The following is a 7,621-nucleotide window of genomic DNA, read 5'->3' as shown; positions in this document are numbered from 1 at the left end:
ACCTGTGCATCCTTCACCCCCTCCACCCTTCCCTATTTACATAGATTTCGTTTCCATTTTTAAAATTTTCTCATAATTTTTCCTTTCCCTTCCCCTTCCCCTCCCACCACCCCTACACCTTTGGACCTTTTCCTATTTCAAATTATCAATTATTCATTTTAATCATTTCCATCCTTATTTACACTTTCAGTTTCTCACACTAGAGAAACTATTCGATATTTACACATGTGTGTCCTATTTATTTCACTTAAGAGTATGGCCTCAATATGCATCCATTTAGCTATAAATGTCTGTAGTTTCTCGTTCTTTATGGCTGAGTAGTGCTCCATTTTATAAAAAAACCCACTTCTTTATCCAGTTCCAATTCATCATATTGACATACTAAAGTAATTGAGCCATATAATTTCAAGTGATACAGGAGGGAGGTGGGTGGGGAGGGGAAGAGGAATAAAAAAAATTGAGATATATGATGTATATGTACCTACTCCTTAAGATCAATGTAAACTTCAGGTACCATAAACATGTACTAATAAAATAAAAATTTAAAAATCAGGTGATACAGAAAAAATCTGACAAAATTCAACCTCAATTCATAATTTAAAAATTACACTCAAGGAAACCAAGAGTAGAAAGAACAAAACCTCTTTTAACCTGATATAAAACATCTACAAAGAAATCCCTACACTTGAGACAGGTATGGTGGCACAGGCCTGTAAATCCAGCACTCAAGAGGCTGAGGCAGGAGCATTGCTGTTAGTGTGAGGCTAGCCTGGGCTACAGAGTGAGTTCAAGGCCAACCAGGACTATACAGTGAGACCCTGTCTCAAAACACCAAAGAAAAAGAAAAATATCTCTAAATATTAGAAGATTCTTAATAGAAAAAATAATGCTTTCTTTTTAAGATGAAAAATGAAGCAAGAATGTCCACTCTCACTTCTACTAGTCAACATTGTGTTGGAAGTCACAGTCAGTTTGATAAGACAAGAAAATTAGATAAATGGCTTACAGATTACATAAAGAGACCCTGACTCAAAAAAAAATTCTAGGTTTGAGCTCTTCATCAGTTATATGTGCTTCCATTATCTTCTCCCAATATGTTATTTTCATTCTTGTTATGATACTTTTAGATAAATAGATATTCTTAATGTCATTTCATGTTTAAAATTTTCATTTATAGTCAATGTCCTTGTGAGGAAAAACTTTTCTACTATGAGTTAACAAAGGTTTTCTGCAGTTGGGAGTGTGGTAGAATGTTGGCCTAACTGGTGTGAGGCTCAACACAGCAAAAAAAAACTTTAAAAATTCTATGATGTTGTATTCTTAAAGCCCTTTGGTCTTACCTTTCATATTTAGGTTTTGAATAAACCCAGGCTTATTTTTATTTGTGTTGTGAGATAGAGATCCAATTCCTTCTTTTCCACAATGGATAACCAGTTTTTCTATTTAGAAAAGGTCCAACCATTCTCCCACTGATCTACAATACCCTTTTGGTCGCTTATTTCATATCTACATATGAATGGGTCTGTTTCTGAGACCACCAGTCCTTCACTGGCCTATTTGTCTACTTTTGTAGCAACATCACACCATTTTGACTGCTATATTTTTATAATAAGTTTGGGTGTACAGGCTAGTCTTGGCATTTCCACATAAATTTAAGAATTTGTCAAAATCTATACATATATACTGGAATTGCGATTGGATTTTCACTGAACCTAAAAAGAGTTTAAAGGATACTGACAGATTTATCACCTTGACCCTTCCCTTCAAAGTATATGTGAATCCTGAAATACATAGGGAGACCCTATCTCAAAAACCCCAAACTGAAACCAAAACCAAACCCAAAAACCACCTTGAGGAAAATAGGTATAAAAGGATCTTATCTCAATCTGATAAAAGCCATTTATGACAAGCCAATGACCAACATCATATTAAATAGGGCAAAGCAGAAAGCTTTCCCTCTAAAATCAAGTACAAGACAAGAATGTCCACTATTACCACTCCTGTTCAATATAGCACTTGAAACATTAGCCAGAGCAACCAGGCAAGAGAGAGAAATAAAATCAATAAGCACAGGAATGGAAGAAATAAAATTATCATTATTTTCAGATGACATGATCCTCCACATAGAAATAAAAAAATTCAACCAAAAGACTTTTAGAATTAATAACCAAATTCAGCAATGTAGCAGGATACAAAAATCAACACACAAAAATGAACAGTGTTCCCATACACCAAAATTAATCCACTGAGAAAGGAAATTAGCAAAACAATACCATTCACAGCAGCATGAAGAAAAACTAAATACTGTACTTAGAATTCAACCTAACCAGGGAGGGGAAGGGGAAAGGGAAGAAGGGAAAGGAAAAATTATGAGAAAGAAATAAAAAAAAAGGAATCAAAGTCTGTGTAAATAGGGAAGGGTGGAGGGGGTGAAGGGTGCACAGGTAATGGGAGAAAAAATAAGAACTAAGAAACATCATGTTCAGGTACAAACACCCAATGATAAATGTAAATGTATTTTATACCTAAAATGTACATATATATATATAAAGAATTCAACCTATCCAAGGAATCAAAAGACCTCTACAATGAAAATTACAGGTTGAGTGTGTTGGCACATGCCTGTAATCCCAACGCTCAGGAGGCTGAGGCAGGAGGATTGCTTCGAGTTTGAGGCCAGCCTAGGCTACATAGTGAGTTCAAGACTAGTCTGAACTACATAGCGAGATCCTGTCTCAAAAAAAAAAAAAAAAAGGAAGTTACAGTACTCTGCAAAAGGAGATTCAAGAGGACATCAGAAAATGAAAAGTCATCATCCCCTGTTCATGAGTAGGCAGAACCAATATTGTCAAAATGGCCATACTTCTGTGGGGTTTTTTTGTGTGTGTTTTTGATTTTTGAGGCAGGGTCTTGCTATGTACTTCAGGCTGGCCTTGAATTTACTATGTAGTCCAGGCTGGCCTTAAACTCATGGCAATCCCCCTGCCTCAGCCTTCTAAGTGCTGGGATTACAGGCATGCACTACTATGCCTGGCTAAAATGGCCAAGCTTCCAAAACTGATAGATCTAGAGCAATTTAAAAAAATTTTCCTGTTTCAATTTTATCTTTTGCATATTAATGTGATTGTCAGGAAATTAAAATGCATAATTAACTTACAGATTAATTAGAATTAATATTTTACCACTTTACATGGAATGTAGAAACCTCACTACTAATAGGTCCCTCTAATTTCATGCTCTTTATATTATAGTTATCTTATAGTCTATGTTTATATACATTGAAACTTCATCATACAATGTTATAATTTTTAATTTTTGCTTTAAATCTCCTCAAATATCTTTGAATTAATTCAAAAGGAGAATAGACTATTATATTTGGCCAAATAACATTTCTGTTGCTCTTCCATAATTCCTGATGTCCCAAATTTCTTCCTGATATCATTTTCCTTCTGTCTGAAGTACTTCCATTATAATCCTTTTAGGTTCACTAACAACGCAATCTCTTTGTTTCCTTCATCTGTAAATATCTTATTTACCCCTTCATTCCTGAAAGATGTTTTGATAGACATGGAATTCTGGGTTGATGGTTCTTTTCTTTAAAAATATGGAGACTTGGGGCTGGGATTTAGCTCAGTGGTTCTGCTGCTTGCCTTGCAAGCACAAGGACCCAAGTTCAATCCTTGGTATCAAAAAAAAATGGAGACTTTCGTTACTGGCCTCATGGCTTCTAATGAGAATTTTGCAGTGGGTTAAATCATTATTCTTCTGTAAGCGATGCATCCTTTTTGTCTGGATGCTTTCAAGATACTCTTCTTTGTTTTTAGTTTTCAGCAGTTTAATTATGGCATGTCTAGGCAGGGATTTCTCTAGGTCTATTCTGTTTGGGGTTTGCTAAGTTTCTTGAATCTGTAGATTTATCTTTTATCAAATTTATGACTTTTTCAGCAATTATAATAATAATATATGTATATATCTATCCATATTTCCACTTCTCCTTATGGGATTCTGGTGATACAAATGACATATTTTAGCATTTTCTCACAGGTCCTTGATGTTTTCATTTTTATTTCAAGACTTTTGAGTTGTTCAGATTGGATAATTTCTATCGATCTATCTTAAAGTTCACAAATTCTTTTTTCATCTCCATTATACTATTGAACCCATCCAGTGGGATTTTAACTTGGTTATTATCTTTTTCACTTTCTTTCTTTCTTTTTTTTTTGTGGTACCAGTGATCGAACTCAGGATGTTGCACTTGCAAGGCAGGCGCGGTGCCACTGACCTAAATCCCTGGCCCTATCTTTTTCACTTTTAAAATTTCCATTTGTTTTGTTTTTAGATTGTCTCTCTTTTCTTGAGGGGGGGGAGGTGCTGGGGATTGAAACTAGGTCCTGACCCATACTACCAAGTGCTCTGGCACTGAGCTACATCTGCAGTCCAAGTGTATCTCTGTTTTGTGCCAAGACTTTCTATTTTTACATTTGTTTCAAGTTTTCATGATTGCTTGTTGAACCAGGGCCTTTGTACTGAGCTACAACTCCAACCATTTTAAAATTATTTAGTTTTATTTTTTTGCGACAGAGTCTTGCTAAGTTGCTAAATTGCCCAGGCTCGAATTTGTGAGATAATCCCAATAAATTGGTCTTCTTTGCATTCATGTTTGTTGATTGTCTTTTAGAATATGACCAGTTCTGGGCCGGGGGTTTAGCTCAGTGGTGCCGCCGCCTGCCTTGTAAGCTAAAGGGCCCGAGTTCGATCCCCGGTACCAAAAAAACAAAAAAAACCCCCAAACAACAACAACCCGAAAAGCAACAAGAATATTACTAGTTCTGTCTTCCTGCTGCTCCTTCTCCTTCCCCCCTCCTCCTCTTTCTTCTTTTTTGAGTCAGGATCTCTCTATGTAGTTCAGGCTGTCCTTGAACTTCCCTTTGTAGTCCAGGCTTGCCTCAAATTCACAGCAATCCTCCTGCTTCAACCTCCCAAGTGGTGGGATTACAGTGGTGTGCCAGCACACCTGGCCCGGTTCTTCATATTCTGAATGTAATTTTGAATCATAGGCTGAACATTTTGAATATTAGGTTATGAGACTATCGGTATTGTGTAAATCCTGTGGAATATGTTGCCATTGCTATTTTGGCAGGAAGTGTACATTACAGGTAGCTGTGAGACTGAACAAAAGTTACTCCATTTTGTAATAAGGCCCCATCTTGTCTGTTTCTGTTACACTTCACCATGGGGACGTTGAGTTCCCAGAATGTGCTTGTTGCTGTTCCAAGGAAACCGCAAGTTAGCCTTATGCCTGTTATGTAAAGATTGGTTGCTACACTACCCCAACCGCCAACGTCTCGCTTCTGTACTTTTGCTCGCCAAGTTCCCTCTTGCGACCCCTATAAAAAGACCTCAGTCCCTGAGCCGGCCCCCTCTCTAAGCTTGGTGCTTGAGGGTGCCGTCTGGCCAGACTAATAAAGGTCTGTTTTACTTTCACAACTCATCCGGTGCATTCTCTCGCGGCTGATCTTCGCTGTAGTCAGCTCCTCGGAGCGTTTGGTGAGGCCCACGGTCTTACAGTAGCCACCACGGCCCTTGTCCTTGTGGAACTGGAGGAAGGGAGGAAAGTGGGTTATGGAGGGGCAGAGGGTCATTTGAAGTTGGGGTAAGTTTTGAGGAGGGACACTATTTGAGACAACTGAGTCCAAGAGGCATAAGGAATTGCTGAGAGGGTAGACTCCGGGGTCCTCAGCCGAGACGTGGATGTGGGGGCTGGGCGGGGAGTTGCAGTTCGCGGGCAGGCGCAAGCCTCTGTGTGCATGCCCAAAGTGCATCTCCCATCCGCCAATGTGCACTGAGTGGGTGTCGGGGCGAAGCTCGTGTGCCAGTAGTGTTCCGGCGTCTTGATTTGTTTTCACCCGTGGGGACGTCGGTGGTAGGTAGGTAGATGAGTTCTACCAGAAATTTTAAGTATGTGAGGGGGAGCCAGTGGACTTGGGTGGGTTGGGCAGTGATGTCTTGGCTTTTGAAGGAGGAAGGCCTCGAGGTCGTCGTTTTTTTTTCCTTACAGGCAGTACCACCATGGGGCTTTGTTGTTTGGTGGGTCGGTATGAGGGAAGACCGTGGACCAGAGAGGGGTGGGGGTGTGGTTCGAGGTATATGAGCCCCACAGGGGCCTGAAGCAGCTGACGGAAGACAGATTTTTGGGTCCCTAGCGGGCACCTGGGGTAGAGGTGGGGCAGGGAGCTGCAGCTCCCCGGCCGTTGCGGGCCTCAGTGCGCATGTCCACTGCGTGCTTTCTTGGGGAGGCCGCTGAGCACTTGGGGGTGGTTGCGTTCCTATGGTCTTGACTCCTTTTCAACCACTGTGACGTAGCAGGTAGGTCCCTAGATCAGTCCTCCCAAAAGTTTAAGTGTGAATGAGTGTGAGGAAGAGATTGCATTTGGGAAGGCCTTGAGGTCATCGACCTTGCCTTCACAAGCAGAGGCGCTGCTGACTTGGGCCTTGTCATTTTGGCAAGGCCAGGATAAGAGAAGCAGGTGGCCTGTGGAAGGAAGGATTCGGGTGAAGACAGGGTTAGTGTTGGGGGTGTAGCTGGAAGTATCTGCTCTAGGAGCACTTGATACAGCCTACAGAGGTGTATCAAGTTCGAGGGGACAGGAACGGGGTTGGTGTGCGTAGTGAGGAAAGAGCTTGGATTGTGGGGCACTGTGGGGTTGTGACTGCATCCTCGGGATTTGTAGAGGGTCTAGTGAGGGGCCGTTCATTGCGCTGTATTACAACTTCTCATCCCTGTCAGGGACAGTACCAAAATGGACTTGAGGGTACAAGAAGGGACTATGAAGGCCTGCATTACCACAAAACTTTAATTTAGGGGGTAAATAGTCCTAGTTAGTGGGAGTGTGACATAAGCAGTAGTCACTTGAATTTTAATTCTTTAGTGGTGTTTTCTTGAGTGTGTCCACGATGGGCCCCAAGTTATCTCTGACAGGGAATCTAGTGCAACAAAACCTTGTCTTTTGCCATGTGCCTTAAAATATTTTAAGACAATTACTCTGCCAACTTGGCTGTGACATAAGTCTTTTCAGGCTGCCAGATCTGCTATGATTGAAAAGCAGGCATACTTAAGGTTACTTTAAGACTTACTGTATTGTGGAAATATTTTTGCCACTTAAAACAATTACATGTCACTTTAGAAGTGGTCAAATATAGTTATCTTTTTGTTGTTGTTTTTTTTGGTGGTGCTGGGGAATCAACCCAGGGCTTCGTGCATGCTAGGCAAGTACTCTACTATTGAGCTATATTCAATATGAGCCCCTAGTTATCCTTCTAAATGGGTTTTCCAATTCACTTATTCTGCTTTCAGTGTGAAATGAGTGAGCAAGTAAAATCAACACCTAAATCTGGAGGACAGAGATGATGAACCTACTCAGCCTCTTGAACCTGTGGTTGTGAGTGTTTTAATATTTGATGTTTTCTACTAGAAATTTGTGATAGTGTTTTTAAACTAGTAGAGATACAATAAAGGTTTTTCATGACAAAAATTAATAGAATCTTATTTAAGGAACATTGATTCAGGTGCTCTGGATTTGCTTGGATTGACAGTCTTAATTTTCCCCAGATTTTGCTTATG

The 7,621-nt window shown here is 40.1% G+C and overlaps 1 long non-coding RNA gene across 2 annotated transcripts in view; it reads left to right on the top strand.

Moving 5' to 3' along the window:
* Positions 1 to 3,260: 3,260 nt before the first annotated feature.
* The window catches only part of LOC110347128 (uncharacterized), a 122,988-nt gene continuing 118,627 nt past the window's right edge, over positions 3,261 to 7,621 (top strand). Inside the window, exon 1 of one of the 2 annotated variants that reach the window (XR_015442396.1) lies at positions 3,261 to 7,439. This is a non-coding gene — a long non-coding RNA (uncharacterized LOC110347128). The remainder of the gene's footprint in view (positions 7,440 to 7,621) is intronic. The other variant, XR_015442395.1, reaches the window with a different exon arrangement.

Source organism: Heterocephalus glaber, unplaced genomic scaffold (assembly GCF_053883595.1).
Source record: "Heterocephalus glaber isolate CG9 unplaced genomic scaffold, H.glaber_assembly_v1.0 deba00001546, whole genome shotgun sequence".
NCBI lineage: Eukaryota > Metazoa > Chordata > Mammalia > Rodentia > Bathyergidae > Heterocephalus > Heterocephalus glaber.
The sequence above is the reverse complement of the archived record's forward strand: the minus strand, read 5'-3'. Positions and strand labels throughout refer to the sequence as shown.